Below are 16,218 nucleotides of genomic sequence, written 5' to 3' on the forward strand. Positions count from 1 at the left end.
AAGAGTGGCTGGCTGTTGGTCATTTAGCCAGGCTGCACCTTTCTGCCCCCTTCCCTTGTGTTAGAGTTGCCACGTGGTTGCATTTGAGCCAATAGTATGTGGGGGTAGAAATGAGCTGTGCCACCTCCAGACCTGGCCTTTAAAACACTCCGCACCCACTGTCTTGTCTTCTGATGGCCAGAGGCAGAAGACCCAGTGGAGGACTTCAGACTCTGGGGGGCAGTGGAGCCACTGGTAGAAGGAGCTAGGGCTATTCAATGACCTAGTGAAGCAGGGCCTCCCTGCAGACCCATGTTTGACTGTGATAAGAGTATGTGTTTAGTCTCTGTGGTTCCATATGTTAGCTTACCGTGAATAAAACACCTCCCAAATACTTGCTGTGGGTCCGTGCATGTGTGTACAAACACACCCACATGTACCGTAATGGAGTCATATCTTCAATTATTTTTTACAGTCTGCTTTAGTCTCTCAAAAATGGTGTGAATGTCTATCCATGAGAAAGATTTATTTACTCAGTCACTCAAAGATTGACGTATTATTCCATTATATGTATGTACCATAATTTATGTAACTACTCCCCTGTCCCTGGACATTTAGGTTGCTTCTAACTTCTAAACTTTGTAAGCACTTCTGTTATTAACAGGCTGTACCTGTCTTTGTGCGCGTATCCAACCATTTCCTTAGGACATGTTCCCAGAAATTGAATTACTCGACTACATTTAAATGGTCTTTGCTAATCATAGGAGTATCTTTTTGGAAAAAAGACAGATTTATAATGCCATCAGGAGTCTGTGAGAGATGAAATTTCCCTAAATCATCAATTGCCTGAATATGAAGCTGATAAGGGGAAATAGTAGCTTGTTTTAAAATGTTCTTTGTGTATTGATAATGTTCAGCAACTTTTTCATGTTTATTGGACCTTATTATTACCAATTGCCTCTGCTTTATGCATTTTTTTCTGTAGGGGCTTTACACACTTTTTATTATTCTGTAGGCACTATTTGCATATTAAGGATAACATATTACTAATATGTCTTTCAAATTTAATTTTTAAAGCTCTTTATTGGAATATAATTTCTTTACACTTTGTACCAGGTTTTGAGGTACACCAAAGTGAATCAGCTGTATTTATACATATATCCCCTATCCCCTCCCTCCCGCAACTCCCTCCCACCCTCCCTGTCCTGACCCTCTAAGGCATCGTCCATCATCAAGTTGATCTCCCAGTATTATACAGCAACTTCCCACTGGCTATCTATTTTACAGTTAGTAGTATATATATGTCTATGCTACACTCTCACTTCATCCCAGCTTTGCCTTCGCCCCCTGCCCCCCCCAACCCAGTGTCCTCCAGTCCATTCTCTGCATCTGCATCTTTATTCTTGCCCTGTCACTGGATTCATCAGTACCATTTTTTTTTTTTTTTTTAGTTTCTGTATATATGAGTTAGCATACAGTATTTGTTTTTCTCTTTCTGGCTTCCTTCATTCTGTATGACAGACTCTAGGTCTATCCACCTCATGACATATAGCTCCGTTTCATTCCTTTTTATGGCTTAGTAATATTCCACTGTATATATGTGCCACATCTTCTTTATCCATTCATCTGTTGATGGGCATTTAGGTTGCTTCCATGTCCTGGCTATTGTAAATAGTGCTGCAATGAACATTATGATACATGTTTCTTTTGGGATTATGGTTTTCTCTGGGTATATGCCCAGTAGTGGGATTACTGGATCATATGGTAGTTCTATTTTTAGTTTTTTAAAGAACCTCCAAACTGTTTTCCATAGTGGCTATACCAACTTACATTCCCACCAACAGTGCATCCCCTTTTCTCCACACCCTCTCCAACATTTCTTGTTTCTAGATTTTGTGATGATGGCCATTCTGACTGGTGTGAGGTGATACCTCATTGTGGCTTTGACTTGCATTTCTCTAATGATTAGTGATGTTGAGCATCTTTTCATGTGTTTGTTGGCCATCTGTATGTCTTTGGAGAAATGTCTATTTAGGTCTTCTGTCCATTTGTGGATTGGGTTATTTGCTTTTTTGGTATGAAGCTGCATGAGCTGCTTGTATATTTTGGAGATTAGTCCTTTGTCCGTTGCTTCATTGGCAAGTATTTTTTCCCATTCTGAGGGTTGTCTTCTTGTTTTGATTATGGTTTCTTTCACTGTTCAAAAGCTTTTAAGTTTCTTAGGTCCCATTTGTTTATTCTTGATTTTATTTCCTTTATTCTAGGAGGTGGGTGAAAAAGGATCTTGCTTTGATGGATGTCATAGAGTGTTCTGCCTATGTTTTCCTTTAGGAGTTTTATAGTGTCTGGCCTTACGTTTAGGTCTTTAATCCATTTGGAGTTTATTTTTGTATATGGTGTTAGGAAGTGTTCTAATTTCATTCTTTTACATGTTGCTGTCCAATTTTCCCAGCACCACTTCTTGAAGAGGCTCTTTTTTCCATTGTCTATCCTTGCCTCCTTTGTCAAAGATAAGGTGCACATATGTGCTTGGGTTTACCTCTGAGTTCTCTATTCTGTTCCATTGATCTTCCTTTGTATTTTTGTGCCAGTACCATACTGTCTTGATCACTGTGGCCTTGTAGTATAGTTTGAAGTCAGGAAGCCTAATTCCACCAACTCCATCTTTCCTTCTCAAGATTGCTTTGGCTATTCGGGGTCTTTTGCGTTTCCATACAAATCGTAAGATTTCTTGCTCTAGTTCTGTGAAAAATGCCATTGGTAATTTGATAGGGATTGTGCTGAATCTGTAAATTGTTTTGGGTAGTATAGTCATTTTCACAATGTTGATTCTTCCAGTCCAAGAACATGGTATGTCCCTCCATCTGTTTGTGTCATCTTTGATTTCTTTCATCAATGTCTTATAGTTTTCTGCATACAGGTCTTTTGCCTCCTTAGGCAGGTTTATTCCTAAGTATTTTATTCTTTTTGTTGCAATGGTAAATGGGAGAGTTTCCTTAATTTCTCTCTCTGCTTTTTTATTGTTAGTGTATAGGAATGCAAGAGATTTCTGCGCATTAATTTTGTACCCTGCTACTTTGCTAAATTCATCAATTAGTGCTAGCAGTTTTCTGGTAGAGTCTTTAGGGTTTTCTATGTATAATATCATGTCATCTGCAAAGAGTGACAATTTTACTTCTTCTTTTCCAATTTGTATTCCTTTTATTTCATTTTCTTCTCTGATGGCTGTGGCTAAAACTTCCAAAACTATGTTGAATAATAATGGTGAGAAGTGGACACCCTTATCTTGTTCCTGTTCTTAGAGGGAATTCTTCCAGTTTTTCTCCACTGAGAACAATGTTGGCTTTTGGTTTCTCATATATGGCTTTTATTATGTTGAGGTAATTTCCTTCTATGCCCATTTTCTGGAGAGCTTTTATCATAAATGGATGTTGAATTTTGTCAAAAGCTTTTCCTGCATCTATTGAGGTTATCATATGGTTTTTATCCTTCAATTTGTTGATATATCACATTGATTGATTTGCGTATATTGAAGAATGCTTGCATTCCAGGGATAAACCCCACTTGATCATGGTGTATATGATCTTTTTAATGTGCTGTTGGATTCTGTTAGCTAGTATTTTGTTGAGGATTTTTGCATCTATATTCATCAGTGATATTGGCCTGTAATTTTCTTTTTTTGTGACATCTTTGCCTGGTTTTGGTGTCGGTGATGGTGGCCTTGTTGGATGAGTTTGGGAGTGTTCCTCCTTCTGCTATATTTTGGAAGAGTTTGAGAAGGATGGGTTAGCTCTTCTCTAAATGTTTGATAGAGTTTGCCTGTGAATCCATCTGGCCCTTTTTGTTTGCTGGAAGTTTTTTAATCACAGTCTCAATTTCCATTCTTGTGATTGGTCTGTTCATATGTTCTGTTTCTTCCTGGTTCAGTCTTGGAAGATTGCATTTTTCTAAGAATTTATCCATTTCTTCCAGGTTATCCAATTTATTAGCATATAGTTGCTTGTAGTAGTCTCTCATGATCTTTTGTATTTCTGCGGTGTCAGTTGTTACTTCTCCTTTTTCATTTCTAATTCTGTTGATTTGCGTCTTCTCCCTTTTTTTTCCTGATGAGCCTGGCTAATGGTTTATCAATTTTATCTTCTCAAGAAACCAGCTTTTAGTTTCATTGATCTTTGTTATTGTTTCCTTCCTTTCTTTTTCATTTATTTCTGCTCTGATCTTTATGATTTCTTTCCTTCTGCTCACTTTCTTGTTCTTTCTCTAATTGTTTCATGTGTAAGGTTAGGTTGTTTATTCGATATTTTTCTTGTTTCTTAAGATAGAACCGTATTGCTATAAACTTCTCTCTTAGAACTGCTTTTGCTGCGTCCCATAGATTTTGAGTTGTTGTGTCTTCATTGTCATTTGTTTCTAGATATTTTTTGATTTCCTCTTTGATTTCTTTCGTGATTTCTTGGTTGTTTAATAGTGTATTGTTTGGTCTCTATGTGATTGTATTTTTTACAGTTTTTTTCCTGTTATTGATATCTAGCCTTACGGCATTGTGGTCAGAGAAGATGCTTGATATAATTTCAATTTTCTTCAACTTACCAAGGCTTGATTTGTGACCCAAGATGTGATCTATCCTGGAAAATGTTCCATGTGCACTTGAGAAGAAAGTGTATTCTGTCATTTTTGGATGGAATGTCCTATAAGTACCAATTAAGTCGAGATGGTCTAATGTGTCATTTAAAGCTTGTGTGTCCTTTTTTATTTTCTGTTTGGATGATCTGTCCATTGGTGTAAGTGGGGTGTTCAAGTCTCCTACTATTATTGTTTTACTGTCAATGTCCCCTTTTATGGCTGTTAGCATTTGCCTTATGTATTGAGGTGCTCCTATGTTGGGTGCATAGATATTTACAATTGTTGTATCTTCTTCTTGGATGGATCCCTTGATCATTATGTAGTGTCCTTCCTTGTCTCTTGTAATAGTCTTTACTTTAAAGTCTAATTTGTCTGATATGAGTATTGCTACTCCAGCTTTCTTTTGACTTCCATTTGCATGGAATATCTTTTTCCATCCCTTTACTTTCAGTCTATATGTGTCCCTTTGTCTAAAGTGGGTTTCTTGTAGGCAGCATATAGAAGGGTCTTGTTTTTGTGTCCATTCAGCCAGTCTGTGTCTTTTGGTTGGTTCATTTAATCCATTTACATTTAAGGCGATTATTGACATGTGTGTTCCAATTACCATTTTCTTAATTGTTTTGGGTTTGTATTTGTAGGTGTTTTCCTTTTCTTGTGTTTCCTACTTAGAGAAGTTCCTTTAGCAATTGTAAGGCTGGTTTGGTGGTGCTGAATTCTCTTAACTTTTGCTTGTCTGTGAAGCTTTTGATTTCTCCATCGAATCTGAATGAGATTCTTGCTGTAGGGTTTTCTTGGCTGTAGGTTTTTCTCTTTCAGGACTTTCAGTATATCCTGCCATTCCCTTCTGGCCTGCAGAGTTTCTGCAGAAAGATCAGCTGTTATCCTTATGGGTTTTCCCTTATGTTATTTGTTGCTTTTCTCTTGCTGTTTTTAATATTTTTTCTTTGTGTTTAATTATCATTAGTTTGATTAATATGTGCCTTGGTGTATTTCTCCTTGGGTTTATTCTGTATGGACTCTCTGTGCTTCTTGGACTTGATTAATTATTTCCTTTCCCTTGTTGGGGAAGTTTTCCACTTTAACCTCTTCAAATATTTTCTCAGACCCTTTATTTTTCCTTCTACTTCTGGGATGCCTATGATTCAAATATTGGTGTCCTTAATGTTGTCACCAAGGTCTCTGAGACTGTCTTCCATTCTTTTTATTCTTTTTTCTTATTCCTGCTCTGTAGCAGTTATTTCCCCCATTCTGTCTTCCAACTCACTTATTCGTTCTTCTGCCTCTGTTATTCTGCTGCTATTCATCTAGAGTATTTTTAATTTCAATTATTTTGTTGTCCATTATTGTTTGTTTGTTCTTTAGTTCTTCTGTGTCCTTATTGTTTCTTGTATTTTCTGTATTTTGTTGTCAAGATTTTGGATCATCTTTACTATCATTACTCTGAATTCTTTTTCAGGAAATTTCCCTATTTCCTCTTCATTTATTTGGTCTTGTGGGTTTTTTTCTTGCTCCTTTGCCTGCATGGTGTTTCTTTGTTTTCTGATTTTGTCTAATTTATAGGATTTGCTGTCTCCTTTCCCTATGCTGCCTAGTAGTAAATCCTCTTGTTTCTGCCCTCTGCCTCCTGTGGTGGGATTTGTCCAGTGTCTTGAGTAGGCTTCCTAGTGGGGGGTCTGGTGTCTGCTTTCCGGTGTGTGGCTCTGTGTCTTTTCTCTCTGTTGAGCAGGGCCATGTCAGGTGGTATATTTTAGGGTATTGGTGAGATTAATATGGCTTTAGGTAGTCTGTGTACTGATGGGTGGGTTTGTGTTCCTGTCTTGTTTGTAGTTTGGTGTGAGGTGTCCAGCACTGGCAGTTGCAGACAGTCCAACGAAGCCAGGTCTTAGATTCTGATACAGGGCTCCGTGAGAGTTCTCTGTAGTTAATCTTCCCTGTGTCTGAGGACTCTCTAGTAGTCTAGCATCCTGGTTTCAGTGCTCCCTCCCCAGAGCCTCCTACTTGACTTCTGTTGGAGTAGTCCAGACTTCAGAGGTTGCTTGTCCTGGCAATAAAGGGGTTTAAAGAAGACTGTCCAAGCCCCAGACTAATGGCAGCGTGTTGAGTCAAACAAATACTAAATCAAGGAAACACATACGTGTGCAAGACACACAAATACTCAATCCAGAGGAACATAAGACACTAGAAAGAACTGACAGAAGAACCCCAGTATGCCATCAGACAATCAAAGAGAAAACCAACAGAAATTCAAAACCTAAAATAAAAACAAAAAAACCCACACACACAAACACAAATCCAGGGAGATTTTGAAAGCTAAGATCAAATATAATAAAGAGCAAGAGTACTACCAGACAGACTGAAGATTCTCAGAACGAAATTAGACAGTTATACTTAGAACTAAGATAAAGACCTAATAATAAAAACCAAAGCAATATGTCATCTGGAGAATAAAGCAAGGAAACAGAGCAGACCGATAATATTGCTTATAAGTATATTAAGATAAAGTAAACTAAAAAAGGGTAGGGGACAGGGCAACAGAAGAGCGTAGTGTGACTGGAAATATGAAAAGCAAAAGAAAAGAGAGAAGAAAAATAGAAATGTATAAAAGATAGAGAAGGAAAGAAGGTAGGAGAGATAAAGTTAGCACTACAAAAAACTTAGCTAGAAATAGAAATATGTAAAAAGTCTAAATATAAAAATAGAAGAAAAAATGGAATAAAAGAATAAAAAAATGTTATGATACGTGTAGATCCCTTAGGACTAAGATCGTAATTAATTGAAAAAAAAAAAAACAAACCCACACACACACAAACACATATCCAGGGAAATTTTGAAAGCTAGGATCAAATATAATAAAAAGCGAGAGTACAATCAGACAGACTAAAGATTCCCAAAACAAAATCAGACAGTTATATTCAGAACTAAGATAAAGAGCAAATCCAATAATAAAAACCAAAGCAGTGTGTCATCTGGAGAATAAAGCAAGGAAACAGAGCTGAGCAATAATATTGATTATAAGTATATTAAGATAAAAGAAACTAAAAAAGGATAGAAGACAGGGCAACAGAAGAGCATAGTGTGACTAGAAATATGAAAAGAAAAAGAAAAAAATAGAAATGTATGAAAGAGATGACAAGAAGGTAGGAGAGATACAGCCAGCACTACAAAAAACTTAGCTAGAAATAGAAATATATAAAAAGGCTAAAAAATAGAATAGAAAATGTTATAAAACGTGTAGATCCCTTAGAACTAAGATTGTAATTAATTAAAAAAAACAAAACAAAACTAGAACTGACCCCAGAATGGACCAGATCAATAGAATTAATAATAATATTTCTGTTTCCTTGGGGTCTCAGCTGTAAGTCTCCTACCCACCTTGGGCTTTTTGTATTACTCTGCAACTTTTTGAATTACTCAGCAGAGCCTCCTTTATTGTTCATCTGTAAGTGCCGGTGTGTGGGGAGAGAGAGGGTACAATAGTGCCTCCTCTCCCTGGGAGTGAGTGAGCAGTGGTGCCCTGCCTGGGTCACAGTGGCTCAGGTGGCTCGGGTGGTACCTGTTGCAGAAGGACGCCAGTGGCTTAGGCTGAGAACAACTACAACCGCAGCTCCTCCCCCCACTGTAACTCTGCTGGGGCGCCCTGCCTGGGTCACAGCGGCTCAGTCGGCTGTGGCGGTGCCTGTTGCAGAGGGACACTGGCGGCTCTTGTGTAAACAGAAAGCCTCTGGAGCTGGGCCACTCTGCGGACTCTTGGCTCTTGGCTGCAGGCACTCTAGGCCAGCCCTGCCCAGGGGCCTTTGTTATCCCTGAGTGTGTTAGCCCGGCCCAGAGGGGTCCTTCCTTTGTCTGTCACAGATGTGGAGATAGAGGCTACACCCACGGCTCCTCCCCCCTGCTTGTGAGTCAGCAGTATTGAGCCACCATAACGGCCACCCAGCTTTCTGTGCTAGGCACTCTCCGCTGTGGATTTCTTCCCTCCTGTCCTCTCAGTCTGTCTCCCCACTGCCAACAATATTTCTCACCCTGAACCAGTTCTCCGGTTCGCATGTTCCAGCTCCCACACCCCCTGTTCAGCTGTGAACCGATGTCTCAGTCTGGACACACTGAGCCGTGGTGCGGACCCTCTGTGTGTTTCTCCCTCTTTCCCATCTGCCACAGCTCAGCCATTTCACCTTCTTTGAACAGTCCCAAATGCCTCCCTTCTGACCCAGGGAAATTCCCCATTGGAGAAGGGGTTTCCCTGTCAGATAAGGAACGTTTCCCTGAATTCGGCAATCTCCCCTCTTTTTCAGATCCCCCTGTCCCAGGGTGTGGGACCTGTCCCTTTCCTTTCTTCTCCTCCTCTTTCTCCTTTTTTTCTCCCCCCTCTGTCCTACTCAGTTATGTCGGGATCCTTGCTGTCCTTTCTGGTGTCCGAGGTCGTCAGCTGGTGTTCAGCTGGTTCTCTGTGGAAATTATTGCATCTTTTGATGTATTCCTGATGCATCTGTGGAGAGAGATGCATTCCATGTCCTTCTACTTTGCCGCCATCTTTCTTCCCCTCAAATTTAATTTTTAATATATGTTCTTTGTATTCTTTCTATAGAGAAGTTTTTGATTATTATTTCAGTCTTTATTGCTTGTAACATTATATTATACTTTCTGGAAACGAAGGCCAAAATATGAACGTAGTCTCTAGATTTTGTAGCATTTTTATGATTTTTTTTCTTTAAGCCTTTAATCTTTCTAGAATGTATTTCCCTATAAAAGTGATATAGTCGTCTGGCTTTAGTTTACTCTAGGAGCCAGGAAGGGAGACAGAACCAGGCATGTTCAAAGCACTGAAAGAAGGGTGGCTGGTCTGTAGCATCACAAGAGGACTTGTAACGCTGAGCCTGGTGGGGTCGTCAGGCCAGTTCATGAGGGTGGTGGACACGGTGTACAACATGCTGACCCCAGGTGCCTTTGGGACATCCACATATGCTGGTGGGGAACTTGGGTTTTGGATGACATTGATGCTGAAATCTCAGGGACTGGACCTTGGAATAGACTCATGAGAAATGAGTACGTATGTCCACAAACATTCATATGTTAAGTGTGTTCATAATAGCCCCAAACTGGAAACAACCCAGATGGTCATCAACAGGAGAATGGACACACAGATTGTGATATTATATCCATACATTGGAACACTACTTAGCAATAGAAAGGGACAAACTATTGGAACCCTTGGTAATGTGGATTAATCTCAAAACCTTTATGTTGAACAAACCAAGCTAAACACAAGGGGACGTACTATATGGTTCCATTTATATGTTGTTCAAAACTACTCTGATGCTGATAAAAGTCAGAATAGTGCTTACCTGTGGGGGTGTGGTATTACCTGGGATGGGGAATGAGGGTACTTCCAGCATGATGGGAATAAATGTTCCCTGTATCAGTTTGGTTGGCAGTAATGTGGATGTATACATATATAGAAATTCATCAAGCTGTACCCTTAAGATTTGTAGATTTTACTTAATGCAAATTGTAACTCAGAAGAAAAACACATCTTGGGAATGGATAAAAATCTTCTACGTCATTTTACAAAGGAAGCAACTAAAATCCACAGAGGTGATGTGATTTGCTCTGAGTTGATGTTTTAAACCAGGGTTGCCTGATTTCAAGGCTGCGGCCTGCTGAGGATAGAATTGTGACTACTTTGATCAGCTGTAGGATGGAGATGCAGGCCTAGGATTCAAACCCCTGAGAGGGCCTCAGGGGGAACCATAGCCAGTTATTAGCATCACAGTCAATGAAGCTATAGTCCCAACAGAAATCTAGTGTGTTAAGTAGGGAAGCTGAGGCATGGAGTGCATGCCAAGATGAGCTGAAAGTCTGCACATGTTGGGGTTCAGGAGCAGAGCTCCCTGATCTCCCTGCCCCACGCAGCTCATCTTGCTTGGCAAAGGCACGCAGCGTGATGAAGTGTGGAGACCAGCATTCTAACCCCACCCCCTAAGTCCATGAGAAATAAGTTGGCAAGAAACAAGCAAAAGTACATACAGTTCCAGAACTAGAGAAGCGACACAAGGATCTAAATATACTCTAACAGAATTTTGATTCTGGCTTCGCTGATACACACCTGTGGGATCATTCGTGCCAGGTTTTGGTCTTCAAATGTCCCCATGGCATGGATGGAACAGTAATGGTGACACTAGAATGGCCTTATAGATATTAAATACTCACTGACGGCACTTGAGACCAGAAGTAAGTCAGACCAAATGCACCTTCCAGCTCCCAGCTGGAGTCCCAGCCCAGCCTCCAACCCTCAGCCTCGGCCCTTTGCGGGGACTTAGGAACATAGGCAGTGACTACAGCCTGTGCTTTTCTTTTTGAATTTGCAGGAGGAGGCTGGTACCTCCTCGTGGAACATTCTAAGGAAACTGAAACACACGTTTACTGATTCAGGAGCAGTTCATCTCTAAGGTTACATTTCTGAGGAAGAGAAAGCAATTGTTACAGTCCTTAAATGGAGGCAAAAGTGCACCTCATTTAGAGGCGATTGCTGCATCCTCGGGACCAGCAGCAGTTGCCGCAGCCACAGGTTAACCGCAGGGTGCTGGGGCCGACACGGAAGCCTCCTAGGCCTTTCGGTCCCTGGGAGGAAATTGCCCGCAATCTTGAAGGGTCATTATGAAAAGAGGCTAGAGAGTACCTCAGGCAGCACATCTGTGTTCTCCCTGCACAGAGGAGGAGGCCAGGAAAGAGGCTTTCACTAAAGACACTGGGATTCCAGTTAGGCACTTAGAAACATTCCTGGGTGGGGATGTCTTAAATGGTAGGCCTGGTCCCTGTGCCCCAGAAGCTCACAGTCTGCTGAGGGACACAACAGACCCTCAGGTGCTCACAAGGAGACTCCGGATCGAGGTGCTTGTGTGCTGCTGTGTACACGTCTCGGGGTCCCAGCTGCAGGCAGGTGGAACACTGAATGGGTGAACAGAGGAAGGGCAGCTCACAAAGACGGAGGTAGCGATTCTCAATTGGGGGCGTGTTTGTCTCCTGGGGAATGTGAGTTATGTCTGGAGACATTTTGGGTCACATTTTAGTCACAACTTGGGGAAGGTGTTACTGTCATCTAGGGAATAGAGGCCAGGCATGTTGTTAAATACCCAACAATGCACAAGACAACCCTCCACAACAAGGAATTACTCAGCCCCAGATGTCAATAGAGCTGAGATAAAGAAACCCTGCTGTAGAGTAAGGCAGTCACTGCCCAAAGCTTGAAGAAGCAGGGCAAGAGTGATTACCCCAACTTCTCCATCCTCCTGTTCTCCAGTCTCATGCCTATACTTCCTATTAGCTGAACCCAACCAGAAGCCAGAGACCAAGAGAGCCCAGTGGGGAAATCTGTAGAATTTAACTTCTTGAACACTGGTCGTTGATGCCAACATCCATTATAAGGCAACCGGCCAACGTTATAAGGCAAGGGGACCAGACCAAATCCCTAGCTCTAGGTGAGCGCTGGTCCCCCTGAGACAGCAGCACAGGTGCTCAGCATCCCTGTGCTGTCCTCTTTTTTGTCTTTGCTTCCGCTGATGCTCTTTTAATGTTTGCTATCAGAATGAGAACAGGCCCTAGGGGTGGGAGCTCTCTCTGAGTTCAGGGAAGAGAGAGAGTGCAGGATGCTGGAAGAGAGTTCCGTGATGCTGCTCAAATGTCTCATGTAGATTTTCATACAGTTCAAAAACTTCTCACCTCCCACCCGACTTGGATGAGAAAGTAAGAATTAAGGAGTTGCGGCATTTTTCTCGCACAATGAACTTTAAAAATGGAATTACTGTGCAAAGCAATGACTGATATTTCAGTAAACAGGCTGAGTACAATTGCACTATGGTTATTTCAGCTTTGACATTTCTTTGCATTTAGAATAGCATCGGCAGAGATGTTTGGAGACCAAGTTCTTCTCTCTTCTCAGAGCCCAGTTTCTTCAAGTCAGGGTTCAAATAGCATCAATGGAAGGGACTGTAAGGTTGGCCCAGCCCTCCAGCCTCTAGATATCATTCCATCCTCCTCCTGGTCACATACTACCCCTCCCTTTATAAACACCATGAAGCAGAAAATAAGAACACATTAGAAATCTATTAAATGAACTTTTGTTTTTAAAGGGTAGCATGGGGGAAAGGAAATGTAGGTTTGTTGTTCACCTAGTGAGTGCCAGGCACTCTGATAAGTGCTTTACATAAGTTATCACTTTTGCCGAAAACAGAGCTTCTTCCAGCTACCCTTACTGCCCTGTAGCTGTGGCCTCTGGGATAACAAACAGAAAGGTGGTAAGGACAAAACCCAGGGTGGCTTTCAGATTCCCAGGGAACTTCTATAGCTTGGAATCCCTATGCATATCACAAAGCAGGCAATGTGACCTTAAAGTTAAGCCTGGCTCAAAGGGCAGAATTTTGCAAAGATTTATATAGATTAAATCCCTTTCCATACTACATCAATTTTCCCAACCCGTCTGACTTTCTGTGCCATCAACATAACAACCCACAGTTCAGGATAAGCCCTGAGGACACTAAGATTTCAGTGGAAGGACTGACACCTGACCTTGGTCTTATTTTGGAGATGATTGTCTTCACAGCGTTCACCCAGCAAACTCATGCCACCTTGGCATGGACCATCCAGTCATCCCTTGACACCTACCATCTTGGTCACAGTACTCCTGACTCTTTCACACCAGGGTTTCTGCTCAGAGTCTCAGGAAAGCTGAGACTCACGTTGACATGAATCGTAAGGATCCTCTTTATGGCCAGCTAGCTTTGCATTGGCCACAAACTGACACTGAACACCCACCCTAAAGGAACGTGGCTGGGTTGTAGGTGGTTACATCAAGGCACCATTTATAAGGAGAGTCACTCCCATCAAGTAATGATAGGAGTGTCGGTAAATCCCTGAGGGTAAGGTGGGTTTGACATTAGTAGACACTCAGCTTCATTTGGGGATTCACTGAGGGTGTTACTCATTACTGCCTGGAGTTGGCCTTCTTGCCAGTCTTCTCAGGAACCACGGAGTGGATCCCAGTCCCTCCCCTTGTACCATGTGAGTCCATTTCCCTTTGTATGGGTTTGTCAGGACCAATAATGACACTACGAATCATCTTTCAACTAAATGCATGATTCATTTAACTGAAAGAGTATTTGTAACTATTGAACATGCTAGCCACGGGCAAGGTCTTGTGGGTCAGATGAATGTCTGACCCAGATTTCCTCTGCACTCTTGCCTAGGCATGGCAGGATCAGAGCTGGGCAGTTAGAGGCATCGAGGTGAAGCAGACATTTCTAGGTCTTCACTATGGCAATTCAACCATTTTCTTTGTATGACTTTTTTTTTAAGGCAAAGTTGCTGCTTAAAATGACCCTTCTGTGCCCTGGCCATTGATTACCTGAACCCATTTGCTCTTCCAATAATGAGGGGACAGATTGGCCAGTGGTTTGATGTGTGGCAACAGGATTGGCTGGGACTGGCTGCCCGTGGCTAGTTGGTGTCAGGAGAAGTTACACATTGGCAAAGGGATGGAGACTCTAGGGGAACGCTGTATCCCTAGCACCTCTCTCTGGTTATGAGACTTCCCTATGATCTGCTGGACTGTTTTTCTGGTACAGAGGCCCCTTTAACAGAGCAAAGGGTGAAGGCAGAGTAGCCATTCTGTGCATTCAGATGAAATAATGAGCATTTTTGGATGTTTGGAGAACATGTGCTGTCTACTTCTTCACTGCTCTATTTCCAGGGCACAACACAATAGCTGATATACAGTGGACACTCAGCATACAGTTGACTAAATAAATGAATCAATGAATGTGTTCTGGAACCTACACTTAAGCCTCTGAAGGCATTGCTTAAGGCCATACAGCTTTTCCATGGAGGAGCTGAGCTTCCAACTCTGATTTCCCTGTCTGTCACATTGGGTTGCCTTTCATGTTTACAGGATGCTAGTAGTTCTCAATTAGGAAAAGTGTCCAACAGTACAGAGGCACAGAAGAGCAGAAGGAGAAGAACACATATTCCTTCTCTCGTGGCGCGTAGTGGTCACAGACCCAGGTAGGGTGTAGCCCTGTTGGAGTGAAGACCATGACGTGGTTTTTCTCACGTGCATCGAGTCTAGCTTTTCCCTGGGTATCAGCAGCTGCCTTTCCTCTCATCAAGTTAGGGATGAATTGATTAAGCAGTGATGCTCATTGAACTTCTTCAAACTAACCACAACGTGCAATGTGCTTGGCAGCCAGCAGCCAACGTAGTTCTATATCTTCATAAAAACCTGCGTGGAGAGCAGGGCCCTATGCTGCACACAGTTTCTGGGGTGTGAAAAATCCTTGGTTCTAATCTGGCTCTTCTAAGTTGTGAGATCCTCTGAGAGTTACTTCATATCTCTGAGGTTTAATTTCCTTCTCTGTATCGTAGGAATCACAAACCAACTCATAGCATTGTAATGAAGCTTGAATGATCAGGTGTATAAACATTCTGGCAATCTAGTGATATTCCTAGATTCAAAAAAGCAGGGTTTTCCTCCCCAGCATCCACTCCCTGCATGATTTTTAAGATGTTGCTTAGGTCCCAGCCTTAGCCGTGCCATCTGTAAATGGGAAGTGATGATAGCCACTACCCTGCCTGGTCTCACAGCCGTATTGCAAGATTTGAATGAGATGTGAATGAGGAGGAGGAGATGGAAGAACCCAGCATCAGACATGGTCACACTTGCCTGCACTTTCAGGAGAGGACAGTGTGAGTGTGCCTCACATCCCTTGGAGCTGGTCTGACTGCTGGGGGCTTGTTGCTTTAGAACCCCCACCCCCACCCCCTTAGAGAGATAGGATCTACAACTGACCGGGATGGAGAAACGTTGTGATGATGTGACTTTTGTGATCTGAGTTATGCCAGGTCCCTGCAGGAGAGGACAGTGTGAACCAACCAGATAGACGGGTATCTAACACAGTCCTTGCTACTTAATAGATGTGTGACTCGAGAGAGTTACGTCACTTCTCTGGGCCTCCCCTTTATGATCTTGTCTTCTTCCGGTCTTTGCTTAAGTGGTACCCTCTCAGGAAAATCTTTTTATATTAATCAGTTTTATTGTGGTAACAAAAACAAAAATATCACTGGCTTATACAACAGACATTTTCTCTCTTGCTCATGTGCCCCATAGATGCAGGCCTGCTGGAGGTTGTGGCACTGCTACACATGTTTTCTCATTCCAGAGCCCAGGCGGAAGGGCCAGCCCTCACCTGGGACATTTAGTTTTCACGGCAGTGGTGGAAAAAAGGCACTGAGCTAAATACACAGGTGCATTTAAAGCTTCCTGTTGGACGTGGTATATGTCACATCTGCTCACATTCCATTGGCCAAAGTGAGTCCTATGACAGGCCTCCTGTCTGGGGCAGGAGAGGAGTATAAGTCACAGAAGGTGCAGGATGTAGAACCTTGGAGGGGAGGAAGGATGGGACTTCGAACAATAGCACAGCATATTACAGCTTCCCTGATGACCCTGTTTAAAGTTGCCCCCAACACCAGGAGGCTTACCCCGAGCTTTGTTTTATTTTTATGTGTCATCATGCTCTGTCATCATTCTCTATCTTTTATTTAGGGCTTTTAAAAAATTTATTTTGTTGA

The 16,218-nt window shown here is 42.0% G+C and overlaps 1 protein-coding gene across 1 annotated transcript in view; it reads left to right on the plus strand.

Moving 5' to 3' along the window:
• Positions 1-16,218, plus strand: part of PTPRT (protein tyrosine phosphatase receptor type T) — a 1,046,874-nt gene that overhangs the window by 570,910 nt on the left and 459,746 nt on the right. The gene's annotated exons all lie outside the window — the stretch shown is intronic.

The sequence above is a fragment of the Hippopotamus amphibius genome, chromosome 12 (assembly GCF_030028045.1).
Source record: "Hippopotamus amphibius kiboko isolate mHipAmp2 chromosome 12, mHipAmp2.hap2, whole genome shotgun sequence".
Taxonomy (NCBI): Eukaryota; Metazoa; Chordata; class Mammalia; order Artiodactyla; family Hippopotamidae; genus Hippopotamus; species Hippopotamus amphibius.